Genomic DNA, 22056 nt, shown 5'->3' with positions numbered 1-22056 from the left:
AGGCAGTTACCACCTCCTTTAGTAATATGTAAAAAGAACTGACCAGCACAACCTAAATGTGAACAGGTGCAAGCTGCAGAAACTGAATAAGATATATAAAAAGAGAGTGCAGCAGCCCTCCATAATGGACAAAATGCATAAAGACAATAAAAACATTTGATCTAAACTGTGTTATTACTCAATGAACTTTACTTACAAATAACGGAGGTTCTTAGCGCATAAATTGGCCAATTCATGTGTGCCCATCAACCGCTGCAATGTGACCTCCCATCTGATGGGTACTACTCTGCCTACATGCCTCTCTTGGGCTACAAGCCTATAACTCTGGACAGAACATGTCACTTCTGGGCTGAAACATCTACAATTTAAATTTTATATATCTTATTCAGTTTCTGCAGCTTGCACCTGTTCACACCTTGCAGCGGTTGATGGGCACACATGAATTGGCCAATTTATGCGCTAAGAACTCAAAACTCATTGTAGACTCTTTTCATTGAGCAGTGTCATTATCTTAAAAGATACACATAGAACTACAAAATTTATAGCAGAAAGATACATCACACTCTTTAAGAAATGATTGCAATCATGTTTCACGCCATATTACAGTATATTTGTTACATAAGTCGTGGTTTTCAAACTTATTGTAGCCTTTGAGGCACAAACTAGTTAAAAATGCTATCACTGCAACATGACAAAAAATAATATATCTGGAGTATTATAATTACATGAAAGGACTGGTGCAATCATATAATGCATCCATATTCCCTAGATAAAGGGAATAATACTTAATGCAGCATTAAATACATTACAACAGTTTACTGACAAGAATCCCCTGCAGGATTTTTTAGATTTCTAATCTTTTTCTGACAATCAGTACTTCTGGGAAAAGTAAATATAATAATTATGTTGTCAACTCAGCAGCTTAACCATCTGAGAAATCATTGTTTGTGGCTAAGACGAGAAATACAACATGTAGTTATATACTGTGTGAATCTGCAACATGTTAGATATGTATCATCACTGTTAAGGTCTTGATTGTGCAGTCTTGTACCCATCATTTATTTGACTTACAACCTTATATACACTATGTAGAAGTAAACTGTATCGCATGACTTGTATGAAGTATGACTGTAACATAATATTACGATATTGTGATGGTATTTTTTCTAAAATGTCACACCATTATTAGTTTGCATTCCTAAGGCTTGTTTCATGCTTTTTTTTTCTCATACTTGAAAAAGTCTGTACTTTTTTTCAATGTACCTGATCAATTTTTGGTCAATATGTGTGACATTGGTGTCGGTGCTTGCTTTTTTGTTTCTGCTTACGTTGCTAAGTTGAATTGATCCTTAATCACAGAAAACATGGTACAGCAACAAGGCGGTTCTGTGTGATTCTTTGGAACTTGTGTTGTCATCCTAGCTGAGAGCTTCTGTCTTTGGCTTTCCACTATTAACACTGGGTTTTCTGCTGGCTATTTAAGTTCCAGAATTCCTGCTCCCAATTGCTAGTTACTGTTCTTAAAAATCTGGTCCATATGGGTTTAATTGCCTTTATCCTGCTAGTAGTTCCTGTTGTGTGACCTCGGCACTTATTCTTAGGCTATGTGCCCACGTAGCATATTTTTTTGCATTTTTGCTGTGTTTTTACGGCCTCAAAAACACCATGAAAACGCTTGTAAAACTGTCTGGCATGCAAAGAAATGTGAATTTGGATGTGCTGTGCACATGATGCGCTAATTCGCCCGCCGAAATCGCATTGCATTGCAAAACGCAGCATGGCCATTTCTACCGCGATTACGCCGCAAATTCTCGGCCATTGAGGAACATTTAAACGCAGCAGACCCGCAGGTATATGTGAATTTGCTGAGTTTCAATGGCTGTGAATTTGCAGCATAATCGCGGTGCGTGTGGTTCCCGGGATGAAGAGGAGACTACAACTCCTCTTCATTCCGGCTACCACGCTGTGATAAAAGAAATAAATAGGTTAAAAATAAAAAAAAAAACTGTATACTCACCACTCCGGTCTTCTCCCGGCCGCGTCCTCTCTCCTCGGCGTCCCGCTGTGTACTTGCAGGACCTGCGATGACATCATTTAGTCAGCTGATGGTCATGCGACAATCACTTGACCGATGATGTTTGATTGTACAGAGCTACCATATATTATGTTGAATTATTTTGTGCAATGAAATACAAAGAGGAAGATTAGAAAATTAGAAGAAAGGGGTGAGTATATGAAAAACTGATTAAACCCAGGAAATGGCAACTGGAAATCATAAATGTGATTATTATGATATTTGTACTTAAAGGGAACCTGTCACCAGAAAAAAACGCTATTAACCTCCAGATATGGGGTTAGTCTGCAGGTTAATAGTGTTACTTACCTTCACGGTGCCTGCACTTAGGCAAACACTGCGATGAGAAAATGAGCTTTATTTTCCTATTCAGTGTTCTGGTTTTAGTTATGAGGGTGGCACAGGCGCTTGTACAATCACCACTCTGAGAATTGAGCGACGGGTGTAACTGTGCGCCAGCCCTGACTGACAGCTAGCCCAATTGCAGAGCCAGTGACAGCTATGGCTGGGGGTGCGGGTACTGCTGCCGCTCTGTATTCTCAGAGCGGTGACTGAACCAGTGTCGCTGCTACCCCTGTGACTGAAACCGAATGCTGACGGTGGGAATAAAGTTCATTTTCTCCTGCAGCGTTTGGCTACAGGCAGGTTAGTAATGCTATTATTTTAACATATAATATACTGAAAAATGGGAAAAAAAATCCTAGTGGCTTGAAATGGTGAAAAAATGCAATTCCATTGTTTGTTTGTTTTTATCTCATAGCATTCGTTATATGTTAAAAATGACACAGCAATGTGTTTCTTCAGGTCAACACCATTATGAGAATACCAAACTTTTTATGTTTTCTTTATATTTTAGAGGTTAAAAGTTTTGAACCTAGTAAAAAGTATTGTTTGTGTTGCCATCTTCTGAGAACTGAAGCTTATTTATTTTTCGATCATAGTACTGAGTGGTGGTTTTTTTTTTGCAAGCTCACATTTTTATGGAGTACATATGACATTTAGATCGCTTTTTAATGTATATTTTAGGGGGCAGTGTGACAACGAAAAAATAGCAATGCTGTAATTTCTAATTTTTTTTTTCTTTATGCAGTTTAGCATATGTTTTAATTCATTTAGAATTTTACATTTTGATATATTAAAGTTTATCATGTGCAATGATACCAAATATTATTTTTTTTATGCATTCATTTTTAAGGGAGAAAATGGTGATTTAAATGTTTATATATTTTTTGTTAACATTTATTTTTTCATTTTTACTTTTTTTTCCCTCCATAATGGATTTGAATCTGCACTTGTCCTATTGCTTAAACTATATATTGTAAAACCATAGAATTGCAGTATAAAGTGAAGTTGCTGTTGTATATAAAGCTCAGCTTGCAGCTAATCTTCACAACAGAACTAAGCTGACAGTTATGGGGACCTTCAGCAGATATGGTAACTAGTGATGAGCTCGCCAAGTACTTGCGCAATGCTCGGTCCCCGTCCTGCATGTTTGGCACTATTTAGAGCGCCAATCAACATGCAGGGATTGCCTGCCAATCACTGTAATGCCGCAGCCATGTTGGTTGTGGCATTACAGCGATTGCCCAAATCGATGGGAAAAGTGCTCAGTGAAGCATGAAAAAACGGCGATTCATCAGCGGCATACATTGGTACCTGACAATTTAGAACAGAAAGAATAGAGCATCACACATAGATAAGGTAGATAGAAACATGTCAGTCACATATATAATAAGTACAGTTACTGTACTTGTCAATTAGTGTTAAAATAAAGGATTTATTAAAAAAAAATATGACTGGGGGTTCCCCATAATTTTAGTCTCCAGCGGAGTTTAAGCAGACGGCTGTGGCAGATGTTTGAAGCCTGGGAAGGGGGTAATACCCATGGAGCTTCCCAGGCTACTAATATCAGCCCCCAGCTGAATACCTAGCCTTTACTAGCTATTAAAATGGGGGACCCCAAAACAAATGATGTGGGGTCCCTCTATTTTAATAGCTAGCAAAGGCTAGGCAGACAGCTGGGGGCTGATATTAATAGCCCAGGAAGGGTGTTATAAATATAGGTCCCCTCCAAGGCTAGAAACACCAGCCCTCAGCCGCACCAGAAATGGCGCCAATTCTGGCACTTAGCCTCACTCTTCCCACTGCCTTGTAGAGGCGGCAGTGGGGTAATAGGGCTGGGGTTGATGTCAGCTTATAATGCTAGCTGACATCAAGCCCAGGTTAGTAATGGGGAGGTGTCTATAAGACGCCCCCATTACTAACCCCATAGTGTAAGGCAAACGTAAAATAAAAACACCGACACCCAGAATAAAATCTTTTATTTGAAATAAATACACAATACTTTAATATTCTAAATTAAACTCTACTTACCATATCGCCCAATCCAGCTGAATCCCTTGTCAATGGACATGAACTCGGCTCACCTGGATGCCGTCGCAGCAACACACTGTGGAGTGCAAGCATGCCTGCGCTCTGCAGAGTCTCTGAAGGATGACAAGCTGGATGGCAGCGTTCTGCTACGATCCTGCCTGCCATCTCAATGTAGCAGAGCTGGAGACATCGTGGGAACCATGGAAAGGTAAGGGTGAGGTTGGTTCATTATTTTACTTTTATTGCAGGAGACATGGGATTCAGCAGGATTGGGCGATATGGTAAGTAGAGTTTAATTTAGAATATTAAAGTATTGTGTGTTTATTTCAATCAAAAGATTTTATTCTGGGTGTTGGTGTTTTTATTTTACATTTCACCTTCACTATGGGCTTAGTAATGGGGGCGTCTTATAGACGCCTCCCCATTACTAACCTGGGCTTGATGTCAGCTGGCATTATAAGCTGACATCAACCCCAGCCCTATTACCCCACTGTCACCACTACAGGGCAGTGGGAAGAGCGAGGCTAAGTGCCAGAATTGGCACATCCTATGGATGCGCCATTTCTGGGGCGGCTGAGGGCTGATGTTTCTAGCCTTGGAGGGGGGCAATAATCATGGGACCCTTCCTGGGCTATTAATATCAGCCCCCAGCTGTCTGCCTAGCTTTTGCTAGCTATTAAAATAGGGGGACCCCACGTGATTTTTTTTTTTGGGTCCCCCATTTTAATAGCCAGTAAAGGCTAGGTATTCAGCTGGAGGCTGATATTAGTAGCCTGGGAAGCTCCATGGGTATTACCCCCTTCCCAGGCTTCAAACATCTGCCCCAGCCATCTGCTTAACCTCTGCTAGAGACTAGAATTATGGGGGACCCCACGCCAATTTTTTTTTTATAAAGCTTTAATTTTAAAACTAAATGACAAGTACAGTAACCAACACTGTCACTGTACTCATTATATATATATATGACTGACATGTTTCTATCCATCTAATCTTTGTGTGATGCTCTCTTCTTTCTGTTCTAAACTGTCGGGTACCGATGTTATAACTGTATGCGGCTGCTGAATTGCCGGCTTTTTTAAAGAGACGGGTGCGTCAAAATCGGAGGGCACTAGTGTGTTCCGAGTGCCCTGCTATGTTTTTCATGCACCCTCCTATATACCTTGCCTGCCTGTCTGCCTATATATTCTGCCTGCCTGACATGTTTAATTGAGCAATGTTCCCATCAATTTGGGCAATTTTTGACCTTCTGCAGACTGCCGGGGGGGACCGCCATAAAAATGCTTGCGTTTCCCATAGACTTACATTGGGCTCGTTGCTCGGGTCAAGCACCTGAGTATCACGATGTGCTAGGCCCAAGCTTCGAGCAACCGAGTATTTTAGTGCTCACTCATCACTAATGGTAACCCATCAGTGCATGCATGAGCTTCAATTAAATGCTGGTGTCAGTGACACAGGTCTGCAAGGGTAAAATTGTTTCAAAAGTAAGAGGTGATTTTTGTATACTTTTGATCGCTGAACTCAATAAATTATTCATAGTGCCATTAGAGTGGTTAAATTGCAGTGAATGAAGCTAGCGCCAATATGTTAAACTGTAGATAAAGGAAATGGACCGCACATTCAAAAATCATACGTTGATTTAATGCCGCTTGGCAAAAATTTACAAAACTTAACATGAGTTTCTTAGTTTAACATTCTGATCAGACTGTGTGAAGCCCACTGCCACGTCATGGTGAATAGAGATGAGCATTGTTCGACTCGAACTGTTCGCCAATCTCAAATTCGAGCTGTTTTGGGCGGTGTTCGAGTCGTTCGGCGAACACGAACGATTTGAGAAAAATTCGGCTATTCGAGGTTATGTTCGATAACTGTTCGTGCACCAAAATCATAACTGGATTTTTTCTCAGTAATGATGAAAATTAATGTTAATACGCAGTTTGAGTGTACAGTGGGGTGGGGGGAGGGGCAGGGGTGGATCTCTGCAGGAATAATGAAGATCTCCATTTTTTTTTCTCTTTCCCGCATTTACAGTGGGAAGGTGCAATCTGTCAGCCTATCAGCAGCGAACACACGGAGCGAAGTGCTTTTTTTCACACAAGCAAGGGCATGCGTCATTGGCAGTGTATGTCACATGTCCTTGCCCTATAAGACCAAGCCATTTTCCCCGTCGCCACCATTTTCTCACTGCTGCAGCTGCGTGTTAGACGGCACCGCTGTTGCTGTGTGCGCTATACCTTGTTAATTTCAAGCCAATTTTCGCACAAATCTACAGATAGCTTGGGAGTAGGGAATAGTTGTGATTGCAGTCCTTTTAAGGACTAGGTTACAGCATTTCCTACGACTTTTATCAGGCAGGTCTGTGCTCTTAAATAGATAGATTGTGGGAGTAAAGACTAATTGTAATTGCAGTCCTTTTCAGGACTAGGTTACATCAGTTCCTATCAGTTTTTGCCAGGCAGGTCTGTGCCAGTGCTGTGCAAGTTTTTTTCACAGCATTTGGCTGAATCTAGCAAAGCTAATCCTTTTTGGCCTATTGCAGAGTGTGTTAGTCAGTGGAGTAGCCTGTGTTGCAAGACATACCACCTGTGTATAGAATACCAATTTTTTTACTGCACCTAGTGAAGTAAAATCTTTTGGGCATAGCATCATTCTATTAGTCCATCTATACTGACCTCCATCAGGTTGCAAACTGAATATAATTTTTTTCTGCATCTTGCTCTGAAAAAATATTTGGCCTTCTAGCAGTGTGTGGGACTTTCTCTATTAGTCCATCTATACTGACCTCCATCAGGTTGCAAATTAAAAATAATTTTTATCTGCATCTAGCTCTGAAAAAATATTTGGCCTTCTAGCAGTGTGTGGGACTTTCTCTATTAGTCCATCTATACTGACCTCCATCAGGTTGCAAATTAAAAATAATTTTTATCTGCATCTAGCTCTGAAAAATATTTGGCCTTCTAGCAGTGTGTGGGACTTTCTCTATTAGTCCATCTATACTGACCTCCATCAGGTTGCAAATTAAAAATAATTTATATCTGCATCTAGCTCTGAAAAAATATTTGGCCTTCTAGCAGTGTGTGGGACTTCCTCTATTAGTCCATCTATACTGACCTCCATGAGGTTGCAAATTAAAAATAATTTTTTGTCTGCATCTAGCTCTGAAAAAATATTTGGCCTTCTAGCAGTGTGTGGGACTTTCTCTTTTAGTCCATCTATACTGACCTCCATCAGGTTGCAAAATAAAAATAATTTTTTGTCTGCATCTAGCTCTGAAAAATATTTGGCCTTCTAGCAGTGTGTGGGACTTTCTCTATTAGTCCATCTATACTGACCTCCATCAGGTTGCAAATTAAAAATAATTTATATCTGCATCTAGCTCTGAAAAAATATTTGGCCTTCTAGCAGTGTGTGGGACTTCCTCTATTAGTCCATCTATACTGACCTCCATGAGGTTGCAAATTAAAAATAATTTTTTGTCTGCATCTAGCTCTGAAAAAATATTTGGCCTTCTAGCAGTGTGTGGGACTTTCTCTATTAGTCCATCTATACTGACCTCCATCAGGTTGCAAATTGAATATATTTTTTTTCTGCATCTACCTCTGAAAAAATATTGGGCTTCTAGCTGTGTGTGGGACTTGTTCTATTAATCCATCCATACAGACCTCCATCAGGTTGCAAACTGAATATAATTTTTTTCTGCATCTACCTCTGAAAAAATATATGGGCTTCTAGCTGTGTGTGGGACTTGTTCTATTAATCCATCTATACAGACCTCCATCAGGTTGCAAACTGAATATAATTTTTTTCTGCATCTACCTCTGAAAAATTGTTTGGGCTTCTAGCTGTGTTTGGGACTTGTTCTATTAGTCCATCTATACTGACCTCCATCAGGTTGCAAACTGAATATAATTATTTTCTGCATCTAGCTCTGAAAAAATATTTGGCCTTCAAGCAGTGTGTGGGACTTTCTCTATTAGTCCTTCTATACTGACCTCCATCAGGTTGCAAATTAAAAATAATTTTTATCTGCATCTAGCTCTGAAAAAAATATTTGGCCTTCTAGCAGTGTGTGGGACTTTCTCTATTAGTCCATCTATACTGACCTCCATCAGGTTGCAAACTGAATATATCTTTTTTTTGCATCTACCTCTGAAAAAATATTGGGCTTCTAGCAGTGTGTGGTACTTTCTCTATTAGTCCATCTATACTGACCTCCATCACGCTGCAAATTCAAAATAATTTTTTGTCTGCATCTAGCTTTGAAAAAATATTTGGCCTTCTAGCAGTGTGTGGGACTTTCTCTATTAGTCCACCTATACTGACCTCCATCAGGTTGCAAATTAAAAATAATTTTTATCTGCATCTACCTCTGAAAAAATATTTGGGCTTCTAGCTGTGTGTGGGACTTGTTCTATTAGTCCATCTATACTGACCTCCATCAGGTTACAAATCAAAAATAATTTTTTTCTGCATCTAGCTCTGAAAAAATATTTGGCCTTCTAGCAGTGTGTGGGACTTTCTCTATTAGTTCATCTATACTGACCTCCATCAGGTTGCAAATTAAAAATAATTTTTTGTCTGCATCTAGCTCTGAAAAAATATTGGGCTTCTAGCAGTGTGTGGGACTTTCTCTATTGGTCCATTTATACTGACCTCCATCAGGTTGCAAATTCAAAATAATTTTTTGTCTGCATCTAGCTCCTAAAAAATATTTGGCCTTCTAGCAGTGTGTGGGACTTTCTCTATTAGTCCATCTATACTGACCGCCATCAGGTTGTAAATTAAAAATAATTTTTTGTCTGCATCTAGCTCTGAAAAAATATTTGGCCTTCTAGCAGTGTGTGGGACTTTCTCTATTAGTCCATCTATACTGACCTCCATCAGGTTGCAAATTCAAAATAATTTTTTGTCTGCATCTAGCTCTGAAAAAATATTTGGCCTTCTAGCAGTGTGTGGGACTTTCTCTATTAGTCCATCTATACTGACCTCCATCAGTCTGCAAATTAAAAATAATTTTTATCTGCATCTACTTCTGAAAAAATATTTGGCCTTCTAGCTGTGTGTGGGACTTGTTCTATTAGTCCATCTATACTGACCTCCATCAGGTTGCAAACTGAATATAATTTTTTTCTGCATCTAGCTCTGTAAAAATATTTGGCCTTCTAGCAGTGTATGGGACTTTCTCTATTAGTCCATCTATACTGACCTCCATCAGGTTGCAAATTAAAAATAATTTTTTGTCTGCATCTAGCTCTGAAAAAATATTTGGCCTTCTAGCAGTGTGTGGGACTTTCTCTATTAGTCCATCTATACTGACCTCCATCAGGTTGAAAATTGAATATATTTTTTTTCTGCATCTACCTCTGAAAAAATATTTTGGCTTCTAGCTGTGTGTAGGACTTGTTCTATTAGTCCATCTATACTGACCTCCATCAGGTTGCAAACTGAATATAATTTTTTTCTGCATCTAGCTCTGAAAAAATATTTGGCCTTCTAGCAGTGTGTGGGACTTTCTCTATTAGTCCATCTATACTGACCTCCATCAGGTTGCAAATTAAAAATAATTTTTATCTGCATCTAGCTCTGAAAAAATATTTGGCCTTCTAGCAGTGTGTGGGACTTTCTCTATTAGTCCATCTATACTGACCTCCATCAGGTTGCAAATTCAAAATAATTTTTTGTCTACATCTAGCTCTGAAAAAATATTTGGCCTTCTAGCAGTGTGTGGGACTTTCTCTATTAGTCCATCTATACTGACCTCCATCAGGTTGCAAACTGAATATATTTTTTTTCTGCATCTACCTCTGAAAAAATATTGGGCTTCTAGCTGTGTGTGGGACTTGTTCTATTAATCCATCTATACAGACCTCAATCAGGTTGCAAACTGAATATAATTTTTTTATGCATCTACCTCTGAAAAAATATTTGGGCTTCTAGCTGTGTTTGGGACTTGTTCTATTAGTCCATCTATACTGACCTCCATCAGGTTGCAAACTGAATATAATTATTTTCTGCATCTAGCTCTGAAAAAATATTTGGCCTTCAAGCAGTGTGTGGGACTTTCTCTATTAGTCCTTCTATACTGACCTCCATCAGGTTGCAATATAAAAATAATTTTTATCTGTATCTAGCTCTGAAAAAATATTTGGCCTTCTAGCAGTGTGTGGGACTTTCTCTATTAGTCCATCTATACTGACCTCCATCAGGCTGCAAATTAAAAGTAATTTTTATCTGCATCTACCTCTGAAAAATATTTGGACTTCTAGCTGTGTGTGGGACTTGTTCTATTAGTCCATCTATACTGACCTCCATCAGGTTGCAAACTGAATATAATTTTTTTCTGCATCTAGCTCTGGAAAAATATTTGGCCTTCTAGCAGTGTGTGGGACTTTCTCTATTAGTCCATCTATACTGACCTCCATCAGGTTGCAAATTAAAAATAATTTTTTGTCTGCATCTAGCTCTGAAAAAATATTTGGCCTTCTAGCAGTTTGTGGGACTTTCTCTATTAGTCCATCTATACTGACCTCCATCAGGTTGCAAACTGAATATATCTTTTTTTTGCATCTACCTCTGAAAAAATATTGGGCTTTTAGCAGTGTGTGGTACTTTCTCTATTAGTCCATCTATACTGACCTCCATCACGCTGCAAATTCAAAATAATTTTTTGTCTGCATCTAGCTTTGAAAAAATATTTGGCCTTCTAGCAGTGTGTGGGACTTTCTCTATTAGTCCACCTATACTGACCTCCATCAGGTTGCAAATTAAAAATAATTTTTATCTGCATCTACCTCTGAAAAAATATTTGGGCTTCTAGCTGTGTGTGGGACTTGTTCTATTAGTCCATCTATACTGACCTCCATCAGGTTACAAATCAAAAATAATTTTTTTCTGCATCTAGCTCTGAAAAAATATTTGGCCTTCTAGCAGTGTGTGGGACTTTCTCTATTAGTTCATCTATACTGACCTCCATCAGGTTGCAAATTAAAAATAATTTTTTGTCTGCATCTAGCTCTGAAAAAATATTGGGCTTCTAGCAGTGTGTGGGACTTTCTCTATTGGTCCATTTATACTGACCTCCATCAGGTTGCAAATTCAAAATAATTTTTTGTCTGCATCTAGCTCCTAAAAAATATTTGGCCTTCTAGCAGTGTGTGGGACTTTCTCTATTAGTCCATCTATACTGACCGCCATCAGGTTGTAAATTAAAAATAATTTTTTGTCTGCATCTAGCTCTGAAAAAATATTTGGCCTTCTAGCAGTGTGTGGGACTTTCTCTATTAGTCCATCTATACTGACCTCCATCAGGCTGCAAATTAAAAGTAATTTTTATCTGCATCTACCTCTGAAAAATATTTGGACTTCTAGCTGTGTGTGGGACTTGTTCTATTAGTCCATCTATACTGACCTCCATCAGGTTGCAAACTGAATATAATTTTTTTCTGCATCTAGCTCTGGAAAAATATTTGGCCTTCTAGCAGTGTGTGGGACTTTCTCTATTAGTCCATCTATACTGACCTCCATCAGGTTGCAAATTAAAAATAATTTTTTGTCTGCATCTAGCTCTGAAAAAATATTTGGCCTTCTAGCAGTTTGTGGGACTTTCTCTATTAGTCCATCTTTACTGACCTCCATCAGGTTGCAAACTGAATATATTTTTTTTCTGCATCTACCTCTGAAAAAATACTTGGGCTTCTAGCTGTGTGTAGGACTTGTTCTATTAGTCCATCTATACTGACCTCCATCAGGTTGCAAACTGAATACAATTTTTTTCTGCATCTACCTCTGAAAAAATATTTGGGCTTCTAGCTGTGTGTGGGACTTGTTCTATTAGTCCATCTATACTGACTTCCATCAGGTTGCAAATTGAATATAATTTTTTTCTGCATTTAAACAAGCCAATAGTTTTGGCCTATTACCACAGTTTGGCCACTCATCTCTGCTCGGTTCCCATCCATTGTTTTTTTGTGCAAACAACTCCAGAGTTGTGAATTAGTTAACCACCAAAATGAGTGGAAAAAGGCCTGCTGCTGGTGGAAAGTGGAATAGGTGTGTTGGGAAGGGGAAAAAAGGTTGTGTCCGTGGGGTAGGTGTTAAAGCAACAGTAACATCTGCAGAAGAAAGACCATCTTCCAGCCAAACTAAAATGTCTACTTCTTTTAGCGGACAATGTGATAAGATCCCTTTCTTACGGCCACGCCAATCGCTACAAATTCCAGATGAGGCACAAAAACAGCAGGTGCTTCAACGGATATCAAATGCTCCTTTAAGTGGGCTCTCCTCCACATCAACTTCAACATCACAAATACTCCAGTCCTCAAAGGTGTCACCCCAATCGCACTTGCTTCCTCACAGCTCCCAAATCTCCAGTTGCCCGTCTGAGTATGAGGTAGAACAGATGGTTGAGTCTGCAGAGATGTTTACTCATACTATAGCCTGGGAATCAGAGGTCGACTCCAGCGCTTCTGTGAATCCAGACGAGGAAATGATCTGCACTGATGCCCAGAAACTTTATGAGTCGGATCCAGGACCAGACGCAGAAGGTTCTGACCATAATGTAGACCCTCATTCCCAAACTGTAACTCCTGTTGGTGGAGACAATGTGGAAGACGATGATGAGACTCAAATACCTGATTGGAGCGACAACTTTAGTTTTTTGTCAGGGCAGGAACAGGTTGGCTCTGAGGACGACGGGTGTGATAATGCACAGGGTAATGATGATGAGGTTGGAGATCCCACTTACTGTCAACCCACAGTCAGCCAAGAGATGTGGTCAGCAGAGGAGGTGGAGGAAGATGCTAGTGACGACGAGGTCAGGTTGCGCCTTCCTGGACAGAGACGTAGTACTGGAAGCAGGTCAACAACTGCATCCTCAAACACAACTCTGCCTCTCACCACAAGTCGTGGTGGCTCTTCAGGTCGCATGGGTGCTAAGCCTTGCATAGCCTGGGCATTTTTTCAGATCGATAAAGATGACCCAACTCGTGTTATCTGTAACATTTGTCAGCAAAAGCTAAGTAGAGGCCAAAAAATACATAGTTTGAGTACTTCATGCATGAACCGGCACATGGACATGAAGCATAAGTTGCAGAGGGAAGCTCAGTGTGCTACAATGCGGCCTAGCCGGTCGGGCCAACCACCGTCTGCCATATCTTGTGCATCCGCAGCCTCTTCATCCTCTGTGACTGGAGGGACAGCAGTCACACCTGTTTTGGGGCGCAGACCTGCCACCTCTTTACCCGCAACAGCCAGCGTGATTGGCAGGTCATCATATTCTTTGGAGGTGGTAACACCAGCTGGTGTTGAGCGCTGTCCGACATCGATAGCACCACCTTTGGATCAAGGCAACCTAACATGTCCGCCTGCATCTTCCTCACAGACCGGCAGTTTGCCAGGGACACCCTTATCAACCCCGTCTAAGCACAATAGCCAGCCCTCGGTCCCTCAGATGTGAACAAGTAAAAGACCATTTCCTCCTAGCCATGAGAAAGCTAAGAGGTTGAATTTCACCATCTGCAAGCTCTTGGCTACAGAAATTCTGCCTTTCTGCCTGGTGGACACAGAGGATTTTCGAGACCTTATGTCCGTCGCAGTGCCCCAGTACCAGATGCCCAGTCGGCACTACTTCTCAAAGAAAGGTGTGCCTGCGCTCCACCAGCATGTCGCACACAACATCACCGCTTCTTTGAGAAACTTTGTGTGTGACAGGGTGCATTTCACCACAGACACTTGGACGAGTAGGCATGGACAGGGGCGTTACATGTCGCTGACTGGGCACTGGGTAACTATGGTGACAGCAGGACAAGGGGCTGCTGTCCAAGTCTTGCCGTCCCCACGAGTTGTGCGTCAATCCTCTTTATGTCAAAGTTCCTCCACTGCTTCTGCCTCCTCAACCTCCTCTCGGTCTTCCACCTGCACCCAAAGCCTGTCTGGTCATGCCACAAGCTTTCTAACTGCGCAGAAGGGATCCTGCACACCTCCTTACTATGATGGCAGTAGGGATCAACGTCATCAGGCGGTTTTTACTTTGAAATGTCTGGGAAATGTGAGTCACACAGCTGAGGAGTTGTGGTCAGCTCTGGAGAACCAATTTCATGAATGGTTGTCTCCACTGGACCTGAAACCAGGGAAGGCTGTGTGCGACAATGCTGCAAACCTGGGTGCGGTGGCCCTTTGCCGGGGCAATGTCACACACGTGCCTTGTATGGCTCACGTGTTGAACCTGGTTGTCCAGCAATTTTTAGCCCACTATCCCAGACTAGATGGCCTTCTGCAGAGGGCACGGTCGCTGTTTGCTCACTTCCGCCGTTCGCATCCCGCAGCTCAGTGACTTACATCTCTACAGAAGTCGTTGGGCCTGCCACTTCACCGGCTAAAATGCGATGTGCCTACCCGGTGGAATTCAACTCTGCACATGTTGCAGCGACTGTGGCAGCACCGACAAGCCCTGGTGCAATACGTTCTGACGTATAGCCTGGGCCAACGAGATCCAGAAGTGGGGCAAATCACGCTGGAGGAGTGGTCTCAGATCAGGGACCTATGCACCCTTCTGCACAGTTTTGAAATGGCGACGAAGATGCTTAGTGCTGACGATGCCATTATCAGCATGACTATTCCGGTGATTTACATGCTGGAGCACATGTTAAACAGAATTCGGAGTCAGGTGGTGGCACAAGAGGAGGTGGAGGAAGTAGAAGAGGAGGAGTGGTATGCGGAAGGGCTAACATCTGCAAGGTCCAGACGGTCGGCAGCACCAAGGCGGCAGGCATGTGAGGATGGGGGAGATGGTTTTACCAGGGCGCATGGTAGCAGCCAAACTAGTGAGGAAGGTGCAGGAGCCCAGGAAGAAGTGGAGGACGAACTGATGGAAGACTCATCAGATGAGGGAGACCTTGATCACATTTCTGTTGTGCGAGGTTGGGGGGAGAGGACAGAGGAAGGAAGCATGATTGTTACCTCGCCACCAACACAACAGGGACTTGGTGCTCCTGGATGCGCAACACACATGAGTGCCTTCTTGCTGCACTACCTGCAACATGACCCTCGAATTGTGAGAATTAGAAATAATCCTGACTACTGGGTTGCCACACTGTTAGATCCCCGGTACAAAAGTAAATTTGCAGAAATTATTCCTGCCATAGAAAGGGATGCTCACATGCAGGAGTATCAGCAGAGACTGTTGCAGAATCTTACATGTGCTTTTCCACAAAACACCAGTGGTGCACGTAGTGAATCTCACAGTTCCAACTTGCCAACCGTGGGACCGTCAAGTGTTCAGCACTCAAACCGTAACAGAACCACAGTATCTGCTGGTAACATCAATTTTGCGGAATCATTTCACCACTTTTTTAGCCCATCCTTTGCAAGGCCACAGGAGACAAGAAGTCTGACACATAGTCAACGCCTAGAGGCGATGGTACAGGAGTATCTCCAAGTAAACATTGAAGCCATGACTGTGTCACTGGACCCTTGCTCTTTTTGGGCTTCCAATCTGGATAAATGGCCGGAGCTAGCCACTTACGCCTTGGAGATCTTGTCATGACCCGCAGCCAGCGTTCTGTCTGAACGTGTGTTCAGCGCTGCTGGTGGTGTGCTGACAGATAAGCGCACGCGGCTCTCCACTGATAATGTAGACAGACTCACGTTCATAAAGATGAACAAATCATGGATCCGAAACGACTTTTCTACCCCTGTGTCATCCTGGGGAGAGTAAAAGCTTGATGATTGGTTAAAATCACCCTACCAACCGTTCTAAGCTTTCAAATTACTAATCATGTTTATCTGTATCTTGGCTGGAAAATAATTTGGGCTTTGTAGCAGTGTGCAGCACTGATCCTATTAGGCCATCTATACTAAGCTCCACCAGATTTAAAATTAATAATAATTTTTAGCTGCATCTAGCCCGGAAAATAATTTTGGGGCTCCGAAATGCGCAAGACACATGTGCCTTCTTGCTGCACTACCTGCAACATGACCCTCATATTGTCAGAATTCAAAGTAATCATGACTACTGGGTTGCCACACTCTTAGATCCCCCAAACTTTTTGATCAACCTTTTCATTTTAATAAAGACCAAAAAAATGGTCATTTTTGAAATTATAAGCATTAGCAGGTTGTTAGAAACTGAAATCAAACAGTTTTCAACTCAAAACTTTATTCTAGGTGATGTTACATTTTCACATAGGACCCCTTGTTCGAAAGGAGCTTCTGAACTCTCTCGTCCATTGAATTTGTCAGGTTTTGGATGGTTTCTGCTTCAATTGTTTTGCATGAGGACAGAATACCCTCCCAGAGCTGTTGCTTAGATGTGAACTGCCTCCCACCATCATAGACACTCCTTTTGATGATGCTCCAGAGGTTCTGAATGGGGTAGAGGTCAGGGGAGCATGGGGGTCACACCATAAGTTTGTCCCCTTTTATGCCCATATCAGCCAGAGATGCAGATGTTTTATGTGCAGCATGAGATGGTGCATTATCATGCAAAAAAATGATCTTGCTGTGAAATACACAGTTCTTCTTCTTGAACCATGGCAGGAAGTGCTGTTTGAGAAAATCCACATACATTATGGAATTCATCTTTAGCGCCTTCAGGGATCCTAAAGGGGCCGACAATCTCTCTCCCCATGATTCCAGCCCAAAACATTACTCCACCTCCTCCTTGTTGGCGCTGTAGCCGTGTTTGCGTGGGGTGTCCATCAACCAGCCATCCTCCACTCCATCCATCTGGACCATCGAGCGCTGCATGGCACTCATCCGTGAACAAAACAGTTTTGAAATCAGTCTTCATGTAATGTTTGGCCCACTGGAGCCGTTTCTGCTTGTGTGAAGTGGATAGAGGAGGTCGACAGGATGGCGTATGCACAGCTGCAAACCTCTGAAGGACCCTGCATCTTGTTGTTCGGGGGACGTTGGAGGCACCAGCAGCTTCAAAAACTTGTCTGCTGCTATGACAAGGCTTTCTTGCCGCTGCTCTTTTAACCTGACGTAATTGCCTGTAGGAAAGAGTCCTCAATTTGCCCTTATCAGCACGCACACGTGTGTACTGTGAATCAGCTACATACTTCTTGATTGCCAAGACACTTCATCCTGATCATCGCACAATGTTGATTGTAGTCATGCCTTGACCTAAACACTCCACAATTTGTTGCTTCTCAGCAGCCGACACATCCTTTTTCTTTCCCATTTTGGCAGAAAATGTAGGCTGCTTAATAATGTGAGACAGCCTTCTTAAGTAGTCTTGCCTTTCATTGGACACACCTGCCAAACTAATTAGCACAGGTGTCTGCAATTGCTTACAGTGATATAAAGAGCCCTGACACACATCACCATTAATGAGTTTAACTGACAAACAAACAAATTCTTCCCTTATCACCCTAAACACTTTTTGCATAATAATTTGGAACACAGTGTACATGTGCTTTTCCACAAAACACCAGTGGTTCACGTAGTGAATATTACAGTTCTAACTTGCCAACCGTGGTCTGTATGGAGTTGTTCAATAAAGGGCCCAAAATTAAGATAACATAGATGGGAGAGGTCTCTATGAATAGGAATTCCTAAGTATTTGATACACTGTGAGGGCCAGGCAAAGGGAAAGTTGGACTGGATGGAATCCTATATGGATTTGGGGAGGGAGACATCGAGGGCCTCAGACTTCGCTGCATTGATTTTAAAACTTGACCATGTAACAAAGTGATCTATTTCAGCCATAACAGCATGGATGGATATGTGATTGAGTGATATATACTAGGACATCATCAGCAAATAGAGAGCACTTGTACTCAGTGCCTCCCACCTCAGTCCACCTAATATTGGGGTTATGGCGAATTGATGAGAGCAGGTGCTCCGTCACTAGGATGTATAAGAGAGAGGACAGAGGACATCCCTGCCTTGTCCCATTGGTGATTGTGAAAGGTGATGAAAATGTTCTCATGCACCCACTGGGCCTTGTGACACCCGGAGCCGGACCCTTTTTGGTGGATGCTGGTGGTTGTAGTCTTCCTGGCGGCGACCCGGTTCCGTGGCTCAGGGTGGTCAAACCAGTGTCGGAACTATTTATGTGGTTTTGATGTTTAAATGTCCGACTACGCCAACCGTGGATTGCGGTCAGAGTGAACCGCCGCTGCAGGGCAGACCGCTGAGGCTGGTGTTGTGGGTGCAGCAGAGCGTAGCATAACTCCCCACGGGAGGAGTATAGCCTCAGGGCAGTGTATGCGGAGGATGGGGGTGATGGTGCAGGGCAGCAGCAGTAACGACACGGATTCAGTGATGCAGTCCAGGGCCTTTACTCACAGTTCTTATCCAGACCACGTCTGCAGGTAACGGCTGCCCACGTCGTACTGTGCTCACCAGGTGAGGGGCTCAGACAACTCCCAGATAACTTTGGAGCGCTTCACAGAACCCCTTTGTGTGTCCTTTTGTCTGGCTTTTCTTACCAACCCTTCTGTCCCGCTGCCTCGGGCCTCCTCTTGGTAAACTTGGCGCCAGTTTCCCTGACCCTATGTGGTGCCTTCCTAGCGGGTGTAGCGAGGGGCTGCGCCACATAAAATGTCACAGCCTCCGGTTTCTAGCTGAGGGTCGTTTCCTGCCTCCACTAGTTTCGGGGACCGGTCTCCCCCTTTGGCCTGACCCCTCCACGCAGGTGGATTCGGGCGTGCGGTGGCGACTCGCCCGTCCGCACCCCTGGGATCCCTTCATTCCTCGTTCCTGGAGCCTTCTCCGCTCCTCTTCCTTCCTTCTCCCTCTTCCAGGCCTGGGCCTCTGTTACTAGGCCCGCCTCCGGAGCAGAGCTCATGCAGAGCCCCTGCTCCCTGCCACTTCTGCTCAGACTTCTCTGCACTGAACTAAGATGGTGCCCACCTTTTATACTCCCTTCTCAATGCACCCAGGAACTGCTTCCTCCCTGCTCCTGCACTACAGGGTTCCCCTTCCTCAGTGTTTCCTCCCCCCACTCCAGCCAGGGACAGGGACTGTCGTGCCCATCTTAGAGGCATATTGGTCGCCCTGCCCCACGGCAATGTGGTGTAATGCATGCAGGTGTCGGGTCCTGATCCACACTCCATCCTTACCTGAGAGTGAGATATCACACCTCTGGGTGAGGTGCAATACCTCTGTAGCAACCGAGCCCTCAGGGTGCTACAGTTCCATTTATCTTCAGCCTAGGTGACGTATTGTGATACAGGGCCATGATTTTGGCTATAAAAGGGTCCCCTAGACCCCTACCCCAAGCTTTTTAAGAGAATAATATATGGCGTGCCAGGAGACTCTATGGAATGCTTTCTCAGCATCCAACGAGAGTATCTAATTACAAATTTTTAACTGCATCTAGCCCAGGTAATACTTTGTGCCTAGTAGCAGTGTCTGCTAGTCAGCGGATTATCCCGGCTGTTAAGCACGATACTCCACCTGTAGTTTGGACACTTAATTTTTTCAAAGGAAATGCTTCGGGACCACGGGATACTCAGTGAAGAGCATCAGGAGGCACCCCAAGGCATAGTTGCTGGGACTGGCAGTAGGATGCCTTGCGGTGGACAGCCGAGCTCGATCCTTATAAAAGCTTTTTAACTGCAGCAGCTTTAGTGGACGCTACTGGAGCTGGAATTACGCGGCTGCTGGCATGAGACTTGCCCTCCAATAGATCCTTGTAAATGGATTTAAAGTGTATTCATTCAAATTAGATAGACAATTTAAATTAAAAAGCTTAGAGCTGCCTCCACCACAGGGGGGCTTGCTCGACCTACCAGCGGACAGGCACCAGTATTGGGAGAGGGGGGCTGGCCGTCAGGGTTCACCGCGGCTCTGGCACAAACCCGGCGACACGGAGGTGGCACGGGCAGGAGCGGACTGAACGTGTCGGCTTCTCACTTTTTGGATTTTAGAAGGGCATGACATGCCTATATCTGTGTCTCCCTCTCCTTTTACTCCTCCACCTCTTTTCTTTTCGCATGACTATATGTACTTTTCACTTTTCCATGTGTTAGTTGTGTCTTCTGAGCAGTTTGTCAGCTTTTGGACACCTTTGAAGGTGTTTTCTATGTGTTTCTATGTGTTTTTGTTTGCCTGCCATTGGTTTTAACGGTGTTCGAAGGTGTTCGACGAACAGTTCGGCGAACACACGGGTGTTCGACGAACCGAACCAAACTCGAACACTACGGGGGTGGCTCAACACTAACGGTGAACCTCACAGTGGGTCTTTAACTTTTTATAACCTTGATGGAGCTGAGCTGTGTGCTGACCACCGCCTGAGCAACAGTGTACCAGCAGGGCGGGTGACCTGGTGCCTCATAGTACCCATTCTAGCTCCAATTCCTGCAGTTACAGGCTGATGTTGGCTTAGTAACCCAGTTGGCATTTGCCTGGTATGAAGCAGGCTCAGCTTGTGAGCTAGCTGCGTAAGTACTTAATGACCTATGACATAAATAGCAGTCATAGGTTATTAAGGGGTTGAAATTAAAGTGTACGGGATAATAAAGGATGATCTTCTGCTATGTCATCCATTAATTGATCTTTTTTTTAAGAACTCATGCCTAGAACACAGAAGTATTCAGAGACATCTCTAATAAAAATGAATTTATTAAAAAAAGATGTGAAATGGAAAACAATATGACTGCTTTTAAACTGTTTAAAATCTAAATGCAAAACAGTTGTAATTGAAAAAAAATTCCGCTATGTAATACATTCATTGGTATGATGGCTTTGGAGGTTGACTGAGCAGAACACCGATTCCAGTTTATGATGTTGCTGTTAGTGGCACCATCATCCTGCTGTGACTGAGACCAATTGTGTCCTGTCTTTGGTACTACTACTACTGCTGCAAGGATTGTTGCAGTCAGCAGTGTCGCTGATGCTACTGCTATTGGCTCCCAAATATTTTTAAGTGGTATGTTTTTTCTTCTTTAAGGCCATATGCACACGTTGAGTATTTAGTCAGTATTTTATATTAGAATTTGTAATCCAAAATCAGGAGTAGAACAGTCAGAGGAAAAGTATAATAGAAACATGTGCCCCACTTCTGCATTTATCACCCACTTCTGTTTTTGGCTTACAAATACCGAGGTAAAAAACTCACCAAATATTGAACGTGTGCATGTGGCATTACACTATCACATCTGCTGTCTGTGTCACATTTTCATTTAACAAACATTTTGGACACAAGATAAACTTAATTCAATTCCACTATTTTTGACACCACACAACCCTAGAAAAATATGAAAGTAGCAAGAAATGCTTGTCAGAGTTCATGTAATGGCCAAGGAGGCTAATTCCACAAGCCTGCCCATTAATATCTGTATGACATACATTTGACTCCAATTTGAAAACTTAAACAGATGTGCTAAAAAAAACCTGTACAATTATTTATTTTGTTTTGCTGCAATAATTTGTTTTCAACTTTTCGGTTAAAGTAGATTAATTCCATCTACCAAAAAGAACAATGTAACAACAACAAATATCAGAAGGTAGAAACACCACATAAAAATTCTGCAACACTCCACAGTACAGTTGTGGAGAGTATGGTTGCCAACTTACAAATATTAAAACTGGTACAGTATGCAAACAGTAAAGCACATATGTAATGCGTTACAATTTTTTTTAACAATTGTTCCCCCAGACAA

Source organism: Phyllobates terribilis, unplaced genomic scaffold (genome assembly GCF_046119375.1).
Source record: "Phyllobates terribilis strain yellow unplaced genomic scaffold, ASM4611937v1 Scaffold_3__8_contigs__length_932513732, whole genome shotgun sequence".
Lineage (NCBI taxonomy): Eukaryota > Metazoa > Chordata > Amphibia > Anura > Dendrobatidae > Phyllobates > Phyllobates terribilis.
This window is presented reverse-complemented; position numbering follows the sequence as displayed.